Genomic DNA, 16,098 nt, shown 5'->3' with positions numbered 1-16,098 from the left:
ACCATATCGGTATTTGTCGTAACTGGAAAACCTGAATCTTGATGGTATCCTCCCGAATCCAAATTAAATGCCTTCCCATTTCGCCCCAAATATTGATCCGAACGATGCACCTACGGTTTTTTTCCCCTGTTGGTCATGAATCAGACACGAAGTGGTAACTCATACTTATTGTTCTGTTCCGTTATGTTTTTCACGGCTTGAGAATGGTCCACTGTATTATAATCACCGATAAAGACAGTTCGTGCCTTTGCATGACAAAAATGGCAGATTTTTTTTGTATGTGGTAATTGATGATTTTGATGAATGTTTCGTACATTGAAGGCTGAAAGGTTCTTAGTCCATCTCTGTCTCCTTTCTTGTGAAGTCTAATAATTGCAGCATTGGTCCGGTTTTGGGAAATTGGCTTCCTATAGACAGTCTGTGAACAAGTCACAAATCTCCAGTTTCATTCATGTGTATTGTAACACCATTCCAATGCACCTTCACTACTCGTAAAAGACTCTTACTTCGTAATTTAAAATAGTCATTTTGGACTGACCGCTGATTTGATGTGAGCGTTAAATAGCAAAGTAATTTCGGCGAAGCTGGAAGCGTTACTTGAAACTTCCAGGATGAGGTGATGGACTAGACAGTAGACAGTCATCTAGTTCCTGTGACAGCGCGCAGATTTGGGTTGTATGGACGAGGGCTGTGCCTCCCTGGAACTGCGTGATACGGCCTTGTAGCCGGTTCTAGTGAGCGAGGCAGTGCTGGGGAGAGTCCGCAGGCATGCCCCAACGTCCGGTACAGGGCATCGCGGGGCTGCAAGCAACGTCCAGTAATCCTCGGTACTCTAATGACACCGGCGAACAGCGGTCCTGGTGTCATTCAAAGACCGGGTTTCAAATGGCGGCATTCCTACAAATAGTCGACGGAACTGAACTAACAGAAGAAAGCTTTGACGCTGGATGGATGGCGTCGTCATCTGCTAAAAAAATAAAGTTACCCCTTCTCGCCGCGCTCCCTCATACGGTAGTACTTGATTTTGTGTCGTATTGATTTTTACCGTGCTTTGGTGGTACAGTGCAAAACTTTGATGTTTTTCACACGTGTTTTGTCCCTCGAAACAGACCCAATTAACACAAAGCTAAAATTTAATTAGGTTTCCCAATAACGCGGATAAAGAAAACGCTTACGTTATACATGACTGAGAGCAGGCTCCCTGACGATATTTTTTATGAAAATTGTTTCAACAGCGGAACAGTCAACTGCACTCTGTTCAGGAAGAAAAATCGCGCTTCTAGGCCTTATTAGCAATTAGGAAGAAAACTCCTAAAGAGTGGATTGATTCAGCTCTCCCCACTAAGTACGAGGGTAATCCCAAAAGTAAGGTCTCGTATTCTTTTATAAGTACATACACCTGTTTATTTCTACAATGGTTTACGTCAGTTTACAGCTTGAGCATTTAGCTATTTTTCGACATGATCACAATTTCTGTCTATGCGTTTTTGTAGACGCTGTGGCAGTTTTTGTATGCCCATGTCATACCAGCTCGCCGCCATGCTGTTCAGAAAGTTATGAATCTCTTCTTTCACCTCGTCGGAGCTGAATCGCTTTCCGGCCAAATGTTCTTTTAGCCTAGGGAACAGATGATAGTCACTGGGATCCAAGTCAGGACAATAGGGTGTGTGGGTGATTATGTTCCAATGAAACTGTTGCAGAAGAATGTGTACGCCCTTGCTCAACATTGCTCTTCTCCGGTACTGAATTGCCCGTTTGAGTATCTTCAGAGTCCCACAGTACCTGTCAGCGTTAATTGTGGCCCCAGTGGGCATAAAGTCGACCACCAATACCCCTTCCCGATCCCAAAAAAGGGTTGTCATGACGTTATCGGCAGACTGTGTTTCTTTCAATTTCCGCGGTTTTGGCGAAGAAGGATGCCGCCACTGGCGTGATTGTTGTTCGGTCTCAGGTGTAAAGTGATATGCCCACGTTTCGTCACCCGTGACTATTGAGTCCAGGAAGTTGTCTTTTTCGGCTGCAAGGCGGTGAAGAAAAGCGCGGGAAGCATCAACTCGTTGCCGCATGTGGTTCTCAGTCAGCATGTGTAGCACCTATCTTGCGCACACCTTCCGGTAGTTCAATATTTCCGTTAAAATTATGTGAACAGTGCTTCGGGAAACCTCAGGAACCAGCGTGCAGAGATCATCCAGGGTGATCCGCCGATCTTCACGCATGCTTTGCTCAGCCTTCAACACTGTCTCCTCAGAAACTCAGTTTCCCGCTGCTTTGTTCGTCGTGAATTTCGGTCCGACCAGCAGCAAACCACTTACGAACATTTTTGACACCCATGCGCGACTTACCATAAACTTCCGTCAATTGGCGATGGATTTCAATCGGCACAGTGCCCTTGGTTCAAAAACCGAATGAGTGCGCGCAATTCGCACTTGGCGGTAACGTCAAACGGGAGCTCCATTCTCAACTGCTGCCAAGCCAAGACTGAGCGCCTCAGCGCGGTGTGCGATTGTTTACACAAAGCGCGTGAAGCGCTCTTCATAACAGTGTGACCAATTGCCACACAGAGTTCTGTACTTAAAAAAAAAAGGGAGAACTTACTTTTGAGATTACCCTCGTATATCCTACGCGAGAGTTTCAAGTTAGGGAACAGGGAGATATCACCTGGGGCAGAGACTGATGGATAGGATGAATGAAGAACCAATTCAAAGCCCAATTCATTTACTTTCGCCGTTCTTATCGCTGAAGTGTGAGATGATGCATTATTTTGGTTAAAGAGCACTTTTTCCGTGCCAACATTTTTTTTCAGCCAGTGCAAGCTTCAAAAAGTCCAACAGCAAACCGTGTAATAGGGTCCACTTACAGTTCTGCTTTTTTCCAAATAATCTATGAGGATTATTCCCTGGGAATCCCAGAAAACTGGCCATCACCTTACCAGCTGACAAAGCGGTCTTCGTTTTCTTCGGCGCACTTTCGCTAGCACTTGTCCATTGTTCTGACGTGTTTTCAATGTGGTGTGTAATTATGAATCCAGGTTTCATCAACAGTCACAAATCAGCGCGAAAAGTCTTGGGGCTTGCGATTAAAGATCGCCAGTTATTGATAAATTGTGCCAGATACACTTTCGGTCGATTGTGAGCAATCGCGGCACCCAACTTGCTCACATCTTCATAATCAATTCTCCGTGCACGACATTATGCACACGCTAAGTTCAAATGCCCAGAGTCTCAGTCGAATAAAAATTCAGTGTTATTACTGTCTTGTAGTATCTTAGCATGGATTTTGACTATGGTTTCCTACGTGATGACCGCAATTGGACGGCCGGAGCGCGCTTAGTCTTCAGTGCTTGTCCGACCAGGTTAAAATTCATGACCCAAAAGTAAATCGTCTTCAATGAGGGTGCAGAGTTCGTGTGAACTTGTTTCAGTTCCGTTTTGATTTGGGCGACTGTCCAACCCTTCAAACGAAAATGTTTAATAACTGCACGAAATTCGGTTTTCTCTATTTTTAATCACAGTAGACACACTGCCCAGTTCAGACGGCTCTCAACAATGAATTGTGCGCTGTACTTTATTGAAAGGGTCGTATAAAGAATTTCAACAATCAAGCTTACCAATCATTAAGGCGCAACAAAAATGTTTCGCTTTCTGATGGAAATTTACAAGACTTCTCAAACCACCCTCGTAGATACATTATGAAGCACCTAAAAGTTGTTTCTAAGTGTTGATAAGATTCTCTTCCTATTCTTGGCGTGGTCAGTAGTGTGTAGAATTTGGCGTAAGACATTTGTCAAGAACATCTATTATGAATTTTGTTTTGGTCATCAGTCAGCTACCATCATACTAGTTCCGTAACGCTGAGACAAGATTCCGCCGGAATTGGCGTTCCGTCGATGATACGATATGACGTTCCGTCTGATGCTGAACACATCACCATTTGACAGGTCGTGACATGACGTCTGAGATCTTTAGCCGTGATTAGACATTGTCGTGTACTGCCAAAATATTGATTCTGGAAGTCACTCTTGCCCTCTACATGGAACGTACAGTAGAGAATTAAGTCGGTAGGTACCACCTGACAACGATGTTATTGCACTTGGCCTCCCGTGGCCGTTACCAGAAACAGACGATGACGCTGCCGTGAACAAATGCAGCGTCCTCGTGAAATATCGCAATAAAAATTTGGAATAAGCCGACCAAAGCACGCTCATTCCCAGGTGCAATAATATCGTGGTCGCCAAATACGATTCCTGGACAACTGTTGACAGCTCGGTACCACAGATCGCTTGGTGTAGGGGAGGGGAGAGAGACAGCGGAGCGAACCCGGGAGGAAGTGTTAACACCCCTGCGGGCCGGAGTGGACGTCGCTCTAATAGCGGGACTTGTGGGGGTAGCAAGGCCGGCAACGTGGCAGGAATGAGACGTTACCTGGACAGGACGGGACTGGTGGCTGCTTTGCAGTTCTAGTTCAGTGGCGGCATGTGCGGCAGCGGAATGGCCTACTCCAGGTACAGTACACGTGCTTGTCCACATTCTTTCTGTTCGTTCTGCTCTCTTTAAGCCTGTTAGTTCGGTTTATTCAACATCTCTGCACTTTGATCAGTCCCCGCTCAAAACTGGTACTACAGTGCATAGTTCCTTTCTTTTTGTCCCGATTCTCGCGCAGTTAAGGCCAAACGGGAGATGCAGCTTATAGGAATAATATGACAGCAGTTTGTCCTGGAGTTTTTACGCAGTTTATCGGGCAATACTTTCATATATCAGCATCACGTTCCCCGACAACTTTTCTTACAAAAAATATCTTATCTGAGAAGTCGCTAATACGCCGTTCCATCAGAACAGGACATCATCTTAATACGTAACTTAAAATAAAAAAGAAGTACGCAATACATAACGGTTTGACAAATATGTGATCCAATACAGCGTCTGCAAAAGTTGCTTACATCATCCTGTGAACATAGAAGGCGCAGGACGACATGGGAACTTGTGACGTGACTGTGAAATAGAACGTTGGTGATTTTTTCTTTTTTTTCTCAGTGTTTATTTGCATGAAGGCAGAATTATCTGCATAGTAGGACGAGGTGTAAAGTACGGCCGAGGGTAATTGGTTGTGCCTTGGCAAAGCCAGCGAGCATGATTTCATGACAAGCTGCATACTGTTTGTGTAGCATGAATTAAATTCTCCCGTCGATAAAGGGTGACAACACAGTGACGTTCACGTGATGTCACGTGTCTTCTACTGCAGTCTGTTCATAGAAGAAAACCGAGCATTTGTCGTATGGGGTATTTCGCAGCTTTCGTATTTAAACGAGAATTTTAGGAATATGTGAAGTTTCGATATAATGAGGCATTAAAGATTTTTCAAAACACGATCCGCATTTTCCGAGATTTATGATACCAGTGTGTTTAGAGACCTGGCGTCAACAGATCACAGCGTTAGTTTATAAAATCCAGTTATTAACAGAGGTTTCCTGCCTGCCTGCCTGTCTGCGTATTTCTCCGTTCGTATTTTGATAAGCAGGCTTATATAATCAGTAGAAATCATTTGTGTATTTTCAATTTCTCAGTGTTGTCAGTAGGATCTACGTTAATGAAGTTTAGGAACACATTACAGGCAAATCAGTTTGGCGCTGCTTGTCACAACGTAAAAACCAATCTGTAATCCCTACCCAATTTTCTTTGAAAATTATCTGTTCTTTAATAGCGATGTATGCGTCTGCCATGTATTTCGTCTGCGCCGTACGTTTCTTGTCTGCTTATTTCCTGTTTACGTTCCACAAGCAGTGCTCCGCTTCCCCTATCCCTCTCAAAGGATTTGAATTAAAGCATTTTGTTTCTGGCCTAGGGCAAGGAAACCATTAGTACTCATACACCTCGGAGCTTTAGCGGTTTCTTTTCGTTTGCCGAGTATTAGTAGATCTCACCGCACGATGGGCCTACTTCCGTTGCTTCCCGCATTTTGAATTGTCTCACGCTTACATTCTGTGTGCTGCTAACAATTCCTAGGAAATTCCAACACGTGCAGTTTTCTAGTAATATTCTGCTTTATTTTGCGCCCTCGTGTTCAAGTTGTGTATTTAGCTTCTGAGTGACTTCTTAATGTCGTTTCCGGTGCTAGAAGAAAGTCAAGGATCTAGAGTTAGTGTCCGTTATGAACGCGAATGGAAATATATTTATACGAAACAACATCGATCCAGTTCCAACGTACGCTTTGCAGATGCCAGACTCGCTCTGATAATAGTAGCTGAATACACATGGTCAGCCCGCGTTGTCTTTATTGGGTTTCCCGCAGCGAGCTTTGGAGAACGGCGTGTTTCTTCTGTTTCGGTCTCGGATGTGGGTGTTAGGCAGGTATGCGATGAGTGTACGGTCAGGAACGAGAGGGTAGTGGAGCCTGAGGAGATTTCGGAGGGGGGAGGGGGGGACGCGTAGTGCCTGCCACAGCTGGCAACCTTGCCCTTCTTGGGCCGCTGAGGGGTGGGAGTTGGCTAGGAACGTCCTTCCTGTCCGCTCGTGTTCCATTGTCCGTCGGTATCAGGATAGAGTAGGCGTAGTCGTTCTTCAAACATTTTTCTTGGTAAGGACAGCGGGCTGCTCATTTTATTTGAGATAGGAGAAATTTATAACGCTAAGTCCCGTGCCCCTCAACCGGTGACTGAAAAGTGCTGGAACTGGGATGAAGCGCACAATGCTTGATGAACATCGCGTTCCTCAACTTTAGTAATGAACCTTGTTAGTGCTGTGCTATAAAGTTAGGATCTCTAGCTGCAAGGGATGAACAGGACAACGAGACAGTGATAATTTGTTGTTGTTGCGGTCGCGGGCCTGTATATTGATGACCAAACGGACGTTATAGACAAATGGTGCAAATGGTTCAAATGGCTCTGAGCACTATGGGACTCAACTGCTGTGGTCATAAGTCCCCTAGAACTTAGAACTACTTAAACCTAACTAACCCAAGAACATCACACACATCCATGCCCGAGGCAGGATTCGAACCTGCGACCGTAGTGGTCGTGCGGTTCCAGACTGTAGCGCCTTTAACCGCTCGGCCACTCCGGCCGGCAACAAATGGTCTAGAGTGGATTTTCCTCACTGAGAAGGAGTGAAAGAATAAGAAAACTGTTGGTAAACATTTTAAAAATTCATTTATTTGCTAGATAAAATATATACAGTTAAACGGTTCAAAGCGTAATTATATCGAGCCTTCTACTTTATCACTATTTTAATCTTGCTCAGTACCCAATAATGCAAAAAATCTGTTACTCTGTTCTTTACGCACAGTATATGTTTCTTTGTTCGCGTTCTGTAAAACTAATCAGTTTTAACGGTCAGATATTCTGTGACTGTGGAAGAAAGCTCGTAGGGTAAACATTAAATTTGTAATGCAATCTTCATAGTGGGTCGCAAAAACTAAACGAAGCAACGGTCGCCGGTTCCTATGGGGTATACGGCGGTGAGGGTGGGGTGGGGGGATGATTGTATTGCTTGAGTTGTCACTGACCACTGGCGTAGAGAGAGTTTTCGGCGTAATGTCCTGGAAAGTTTCAATTCTCACAAAGTATACAGTATACATATTTTGTGTAGCGTAGTTTGGCTGTTGAAAAAGGATTGAAGTAACTTTCATAGATATCGACGGATAGCAAATGACGTATGTTCAGCACAGCCGGCCAGTGGGGGGAGGCTTTGTACCCGCTCTTGATTTTCGTTGCCGTATTAAATTTCCGTGTTGCCAATAATAGCGTCAGTCTTGTCTACCAGTATCTTAAGTGAACTTTTAGAGCTTTTCTTGTCGAAGTATATTTCGTTCAATATCATGTACAAAAAATGACAATGAAACTCATCTGCAACAAAAAAGGAAACTAACAGTCCTCCATCGGTTTTAGATTTCTCCAAACAGTCCATGACAGGTTTGCTGTCGGTTTTCTTTACGTTATTCTCGGCGATTTCAATAAACTGTGTATTTTATTTTGGCTTTCATTTCCTGTGCGACCTGCTTTTGCAATGTCGCTGCGACACTTTGACTGGGACTTGATTTAGATTCTCCTTTTAAAAATAAGCAGTAATCATATTTGAAATAACACGCTTCACTGTGCACATGCCTATTCATTGAATTTCCAGTCATTCGACGACGATGCTTTCTTGTGCCCAACAGCATAGTAAGTGGAAAATGGTTTATCATTTATGATATTGTCCTTATTGCCCTGTTCGGCTTTCTTGGGGCACATCCGATGTCGCTCTCGAACGTGTGCCAAGTAAACAGAGACAAGTAAATGGAGACAATCTACCAGTCAGAAATTGCGTGCATTGCCACACCCTAAGCTTTAAGTAGTGCGGTCGGTATCGCCAACTGGTTTAATGACAGTTTTGCAGTATACAGGGTAGGACTGCTGATATGTTTTTATAATATCAGGAGTCCGATATATCGATATTTAAAAAAATACCATTGGCCCTCGATATATCGAGAAAATGTATCTACACTCCTGGAAATTGAAATAAGAACACCGTGAATTCATTGTCCCGGGAAGGGGAAACTTTATTGACACATTCCTGGGGTCAGATACATCACATGATCACACTGACAGAACCACAGGCACATAGACACAGGCAACAGAGCATGCACAATGTCGGCACTAGTACAGTGTATATCCACCTTTCGCAGCAATGCAGGCTGCTATTCTCCCATGGAGACGATCGTAGAGATGCTGGATGTAGTCCTGTGGAACGGCTTGCCATGCCATTTCCACCTGGCGCCTCAGTTGGACCAGCGTTCGTGCTGGACGTGCAGACCGCGTGAGACGACGCTTCATCCAGTCCCAAACATGCTCAATGGGGGACAGATCCGGAGATCTTGCTGGCCAGGGTAGTTGACTTACACCTTCTAGAGCACGTTGGGTGGCACGGGATACATGCGGACGTGCATTGTCCTGTTGGAACAGCAAGTTCCCTTGCCGGTCTAGGAATGGTAGAACGATGGGTTCGATGACGGTTTGGATGTACCGTGCACTATTCAGTGTCCCCTCGACGATCACCAGTGGTGTACGGCCAGTGTAGGAGATCGCTCCCCACACCATGATGCCGGGTGTTGGCCCTGTGTGCCTCGGTCGTATGCAGTCCTGATTGTGGCGCTCACCTGCACGGCGCCAAACACGCATACGACCATCATTGGCACCAAGGCAGAAGCGACTCTCATCGCTGAAGACGACACGTCTCCATTCGTCCCTCGATTCACGCCTGTCGCGACACCACTGGAGGCGGGCTGCACGATGTTGGGGCGTGAGCGGAAGACGGCCTAACGGTGTGCGGGACCGTAGCCCAGCTTCATGGAGACGGTTGCGAATGGTCCTCGCCGATACCCCAGGAGCAACAGTGTCCCTAATTTGCTGGGAAGTGGCGGTGCGGTCCCCTACGGCACTGCGTAGGATCCTACGGTCTTGGCGTGCATCCGTGCGTCGCTGCGGTCCGGTCCCAGGTCGACGGGCACGTGCACCTTCCGCCGACCACTGGCGACAACATCGATGTACTGTGGAGACCTCACGCCCCACGTGTTGAGCAATTCGGCGGTACGTCCACCCGGCCTCCCGCATGCCCACTATACGCCCTCGCTCAAAGTCCGTCAACTGCACATACGGTTCACGTCCACGCTGTCGCGGCATGCTACCAGTGTTAAAAACTGCGATGGAGCTCCGTATGCCACGGCAAACTGGCGGACACTGACGGCGGCGGTGCACAAATGCTGCGCAGCTAGCGCCATTCGACGGCCAACACCGCGGTTCCTGGTGTGTCCGCTGTGCCGTGCGTGTGATCATTGCTTGTACAGCCCTCTCGCAGTGTCCGGAGCAAGTATGGTGGGTCTGACACACCGGTGTCAACGTGTTCTTTTTTCCATTTCCAGGAGTGTATATATCGACGTAAAAACACGACGTAACGGCCTGTAAAAATACATCGGCTATACATTGGAAATACACGCCGGTTTGAGTTGTGCATTTAAGTATAGATTTCTTATTAGATACTCTGTATATCAACAAGGTAGTAGCCTGCTTATCCCGCTTTGAGCAAGAATTGTAAGGGAAACGATGCGTCTTCAGGTGGGCGATAACCATTTTGCTAACAATGGTAACTGCGTGTAAGTGGCACAATAAAAGGTGTACGATGGATCCGTCGTTCGGTTTCATCACATGTCGGATTTGTCCAGGACACTTCATGTCGACTTCCTTGTATTTTTTTTTTATGTCTACGGAGGTTCGAATCCTGCCTTGGGTATAGATGTGTGTTTTGTCCTTAGGTTAGTTATGTTTAAGTAGTTCTAAGTCTAGGAGACTGACGACCTCAGATGTTAAGTCCCATAGTGGTTGGCGCCATTTGAACCATCAAATGCTAGCGACCTCGAAGTTGTAGCTTCAAAATTGCGCGGTGAACCTAAAATGTTACATTGTTAGCGCCGAGCGCCTATTTCCCTTCACACGTCTCCGCAAAGACTAATCTTGTCTTTTATATTTTTGTTCATTTTCAGCAACTGTAGTTGAAGAATGCCGATGTGAAGAAATAGCACATCTGGTGTGAAATGTCTTCACATCGGAAGTTTTGTTATTTCATTCACTCACACGCTCACCCCCCCCCCCCCCCCCCTCCCCCGCCCAGTGCAAGCGGACACTACTTTGTACTACCTATCCTTTGTTCACAGAGTCAAAGAAAGAGGCTGGACCTGATAAGACGCTTTCACACAGTGAAAATAAAATTGTGTCCTACTAAAATTTCAAATATTTCCCAAAAACTGCGAAAAAGAAAATATCGGCACTCGATATTGCCAATTCGATATCCATATATTAGGTGAAAATGTTGCCCATATGTATTGGTATTTTTTGGGGAAATGTCGATACATCGCTATCTTATCAACAGCCCAAATACAGTGTGAGGCAGCTACGACAGATCACCCGAAATACGTCCAGAATGAATAACTACATCGAGTTACAGTTTTCGCACAGTTGTAGCGAACAGTGTGGAGAATTTCTTAACGTTAGCAAGTTATTTTAATCGTCCATAGTCGCCGAATTAGTACAAGTTACTTGTATAGGTGTTGATCAAATATTATCAAAGACAACAACGCCGCAAACCACTGTCCCGCCGTAATGAGAAGAGGTTTGCCCTATTACACCAAATGTAAGCAATCACTTAACTCGGGTATGGTTCTTGTTTACCTTTGCGATAGAAGCCCATCAGTCTGTGTTCTGTGGTTCTAACAATAACGCAACTTGCTCGCAAAGCTATTTATACATTCTTAACCTACAAGACAGTCGGAAAAAGTGAACATCGATCCGCCTTTGCAAACATTATAAAAAGATAATCCAGGAATTGGAAATGCGGGAAATGAAGTACGCCAAGGAAAAACTAGAGCCATTGACGAAAGAAACGAAACTAACATTTTAGCAGCAGCAACACGCTATGCAAATGTCAGTAAGAGACATCTCTGAAATGCGCGAGAGATCAACCAAACGAGTGTTGTGCGAGCGTTACATTCCGTCGCATTTCAATCTCTTCACATATCACTGAACCTACAGCTTCGTGGCAGTGACTTCAAAAATGGTGCTGCCGCAGTTAGCGGAAGACATCCTACTGGACGGTGGTGCCAACACGACTGTGCTGACAACGGACCCTCTTAACAGAACATTTGGGGAGTTGGAGAGCTTTGGGACGGTCGTTTTGGAAACGCAAAATGGTCTGCATACTCACCAGACTTTACATTTTTGTATTTAATCTGTGGCGAAAAATTGAGAGAGATGTGCTCTAGCAGAAACTGTCGAGTTTCGAAGGCATGAAATGCCTTTAACTCCAGATGAAATTCATCGTGCAGTATTGTTTCTCCAGTATCCCTTTATAGCGCGTAGCAATGCTGTGTGTGCCGGCCGAGGTGGCTAGTCTGGAACCGCGCGACCGCTACAGTCGCAGGTTCGAATCCTGCCTCGGGCATGGATGTGTGTGGTGATGTCCTTAGGTTAGTTAGGTTTAAGTAGTTCTAAGTTCTAGGGGACTGATGACCTCAGAAGTTAAGTCCTATAGTGCTCAGAGCCATTGTGCTGTGTCAATATTGTGAGCACTTGGTACGACAGCTGTCATAAATATACGAACTCTGCCTGAGCTACGTGTTTGCTTGCATTTGGTATAACCGAGTAGACGTCCGTGGAACTCTTCTTCTGGCGGATGGACAGTGGTTTGAGGCGCTGTTACCTTGATGCTATTTAATGAAGTCCCACACATGTTACGTCGTTGAAGTTCTCTTAGTATAACCTTTCAAATGCCACAAAAAAATTATACGTGTATATAAGGGGTAGTCAGATGGAAACGATACGGGTGGAAAAAACTAAGTAAACTGTTTGTTATTTATAATTGCCATAACTGTTAATAAATATATTCCACTGTGAGACAAGACGGTCAGTACCTTCATGGAAAAAACTGTTTGTGGTTACCCACGATTGTACCCAGGCTAGCGCCTCGTGGTCCGAAGCACATCTACGGCCACGGTCCTCAAGTTGTCAAGATATTTTAGAGTAACCGCAGAAGATTTGTTGGAAAGGCTTTCCACATCCCCATTCAGTTCAGATACCTCCCCATGTGATTTCCATATTTTTCGACCCCTGAAAAAACATTCGTTGCTGTCGATTTGCGGCGACCGCAAACATTTTTCCTTGGAGGTCTTAGTGAACGTGTCCGTTAGGACAGTGCGGCAGTATTTGGCGTTAGTAGGCTTTTGCAGCAGACGACCGACGCGCGTGCCTTTGTTAACAGCGCGACATCGCCTGCAGCGCCTCACCTGGGTTCGTGGCCATATCGGTTGGACCCTAGACGACTGGAAAACCGTGGCCTGGTCAGATGAGTAACGATTTCATTTGGCAAGAACTGATGGGAGTGTTAGTGTCGCGCAGATCCTACGAAGCCGTGGACCCGGGTTGTCAACGAGGCACTGTGCAGGCGGGTGCTGTGGGCTGTTTACATGGAATAGACTGGATCCTCCGATTATCTTTGGCTACTTTGAGACCCTTTGCAGCCATTCATGGACTTCGTTCCCAAACAACTACGGAAGTTCCCAAACAATGATGGAATTTTTATGGATGACAATGCGCCAGTCTCAGGACCAAAATTGTTCGCGATTGGTTCGAAGAACAATCAGGACAACAGGAGCGTATGTTCTGGCCACCCGACATGAATCCGATCGAACATTTATTGGACATAATCGAGAGATTAGTTCGTGCACAACATCCTGCTGCGCCAACACTTTCCCTGGCTGTGGAGGGAGCATGGCTGAATATTTTTATAGGGGACTTCTAACGACTTGTGAAGTCCGTTCCACGTCGAGTAGCCGTGCTATGCCGCACAAAAGGACTTCAGACACGGTAGTAGCCCTTACGAGGTGTGGTCTCTCAGACCGCGTGCTCTCCAAGGCTAGTTGTGATGGAATGCTTCTATACTACCCCTACCCATCTTAAATTGCCAAGCCTACGATGTTTTGCTGTCGCTTTCGCTATCGCCATCTGTTTATTGTTCACACGGGTTACTGATAGGTGTTGGAGTCTCCTAGACTCGTGAACAACGTACCTATTTTCTTCAGTACGGTACCGTATAGCTCAAAATGTGTTCACACAAATTTGTCAGTTTTAACTTTCACGAGTTTGATGAAATTGTTAGTCGGTCCGTGGAGGAAGTTGTCAGTGATATAGATCAAGAAATACACGAAAACCTGAAGATTTTACATTAGCCAGCGATTTCAGTTCTGCTATCGAAGAAGAGTATCATTGAGAGGAAGAAATTCAGGAAAGTTGTGATGGGGATCTGTCTGTTTCTTCAATGAAATACATAGTGTCTGTTTAAATCGAATGTGTTCTGAGTAGTAATAAGAAGAATGTAGTTCCCAGCAACCCATGCGAATTTGACAGTGTTTCTTTTTCTAGCTATCGGATGGAGTCTTTATTCGCAAATTTAAACCCTGGAATTGAGTTCTGTATGGAAATTTATTTGCTACATACTAATTTTTCAGAATGTAAAATTCAGTACCCCTAACAGTCTATTTATGTGTACTATTTAAAATAACCACACAAAATTATGTGCTTTTGTGTGATAATTATTAAAATGCTGCAGGTTTGTTTAGTGCAATAAAATAAACTAGAAGCATTTAAACAACACTTAAATAATTGTGAAAATAAACGTTATATAGCATAAATTAAAAATTTCATATGATTTTTGCCTTCAACCTCGGTTTAAACACACGGGTCCCAGAGACTCCGTGTTGTGCTATACGATACAGAAAAGTCACCTCTCGAGTTACGGGTTAGAGGTATCCCATGACTTTCGTCACCTCACGGTGAGGGCTTAGCTTCATCCGATTTTGCTTTATTCTTCTCTTGAGCGTCGCTGTTTATATGTTTCTTATCCGAATCACAAAAATAGTAAAAGCGAGCTGTTTCCAGGTCAATGATTTAGCCCTTGTGTTTGAGGGCTATTGCTGTTCCGCTTTACGCTACACTGACAATTACATCCGCTTTGTTAATTGTTGTCCATCTCCTCTCGTACAGGTAATATGTAACTTTCTACTGTTAATCTTTTTCGCATACGTCAAGCAAACGCATTTGCTGTCATCACAATGTGACGGAGTGCGAGATGACGTCCGGCTGTCTGCCCGCGGCTACTATAATATGGCGCCGGCAGGTGTCGTCGCCGTGGGAGCGGGCGCGAGCGCCTCGTGTTCGGCCCACTTCCCGACTAGCCGCCACACCAGCCCAAACACAGCGCCCCCTCCCCTCTCGCCCCCTCCGCTCGGATGCAAATAGCGTTCAAGGCCTCGGCCCGGCCGCTACATAACGATTCGGTAACCTCTGCCGCTTCAGTTTGCCGCCGCGCGCGGCGCCACCGGCCGGGTCCCCCCACCATCAGCTGGCGCCGCCCCCACCACTCGGCTTCAGCTCCCCTCCCCACCCCTCCCCTCTCCCCTCCTCCCTACCCACCCTTCCTAAGCCTTGCCGCCGTCGTTGCCGTGCCTCCGCTCCCCGCGAAAGATAGTTCAAGGACCTTAACAATGCATGTGACCTTTAGTTGAGTTTATTGACCTCCGCATAGCTGCCGCTACCATCTCAGGATCCCACTACCGCCCCGCTGTTACAGATACCATGTTCTGGGGACGGGGCCGTGACCTTGGTTCCACTCGTACTGATTGCTTAAACGCGAGGCGTGGTAACTTCACACCCGCTCGAGTTTCGTAGTTCTCCAATCCTTGTTGTGGTGTTCGCCACCATACACATGCTGCTGTGGTCAAAGGTCGTCAGCACGTCTCTTGTGCTGAATATGAAGTTGACGATTTCAACTGTTGTGGTATCGTTACGAAGCAAACTGGAGTAGTCAATGCTGACAGGATAAGACACAAAAATCAGAAAAGATACACGATAGGGTTGCTCATTGTCACAATTGTTATTTATTTATTTAATTCATACAATATAGTGGAGGCAGTGACGGAAACGTAGGATTATCACGATGTGAGAGGCGTTTGTTAAGGACACAAAAGTTTGCCGAAGATGTAGGAGAAATCACTAAAAGTGAAGAGTCGGTGAACAGGAACTGGGTCATATGCACAACGAAATGGGCCAAATGATAGCTGATACCTAAAAGATGCACATCAGCAACAGTATGTCAATGGTGTGCGCCACAAGTAGACAACCTGAGCAATGGCAGTTTTGCTATAAGCGAATAGGGACAACTTTGTCCTCAGTCAAAGCTCGTATCTTGCTGCCCTGTTTGTTAGCGAAAAATCTGGCAATCTTTTGCTTTCCCTAAGTATATAAACAAAAATTACATTTTCTGAGAATCTGTCACCACTTCAATAAGGTGTGAAATCATTTCTGCTACTACTACTACTACTACTACTACTACCATAATTATTATTGTTATTGCCTTTATATTACAAAGAGTAACTACAGAAATTGATTCCGGATTTGGAACAGTGGTAGGGATGACCAGAAAGGCTCTCTACTTGGACGTTGGCAGTCTACTGAAGAGCTGCTGTTACACTTAGACTGATTCATCCATATTTTTAATGTGAAATGCCCCAATCACGAATAATGAT

General features: G+C 45.4%; 1 protein-coding gene across 1 annotated transcript in view; it reads left to right on the top strand.

The window, feature by feature from the left end:
- Positions 1 to 16,098, top strand: part of LOC126252654 (zinc finger protein jing) — a 206,845-nt gene that overhangs the window by 151,126 nt on the left and 39,621 nt on the right. The window lies entirely within an intron of this gene.

The sequence above is a fragment of the Schistocerca nitens genome, chromosome 4 (genome assembly GCF_023898315.1).
Source record: "Schistocerca nitens isolate TAMUIC-IGC-003100 chromosome 4, iqSchNite1.1, whole genome shotgun sequence".
NCBI lineage: Eukaryota > Metazoa > Arthropoda > Insecta > Orthoptera > Acrididae > Schistocerca > Schistocerca nitens.
This window is presented reverse-complemented; position numbering and strand designations above follow the sequence as displayed.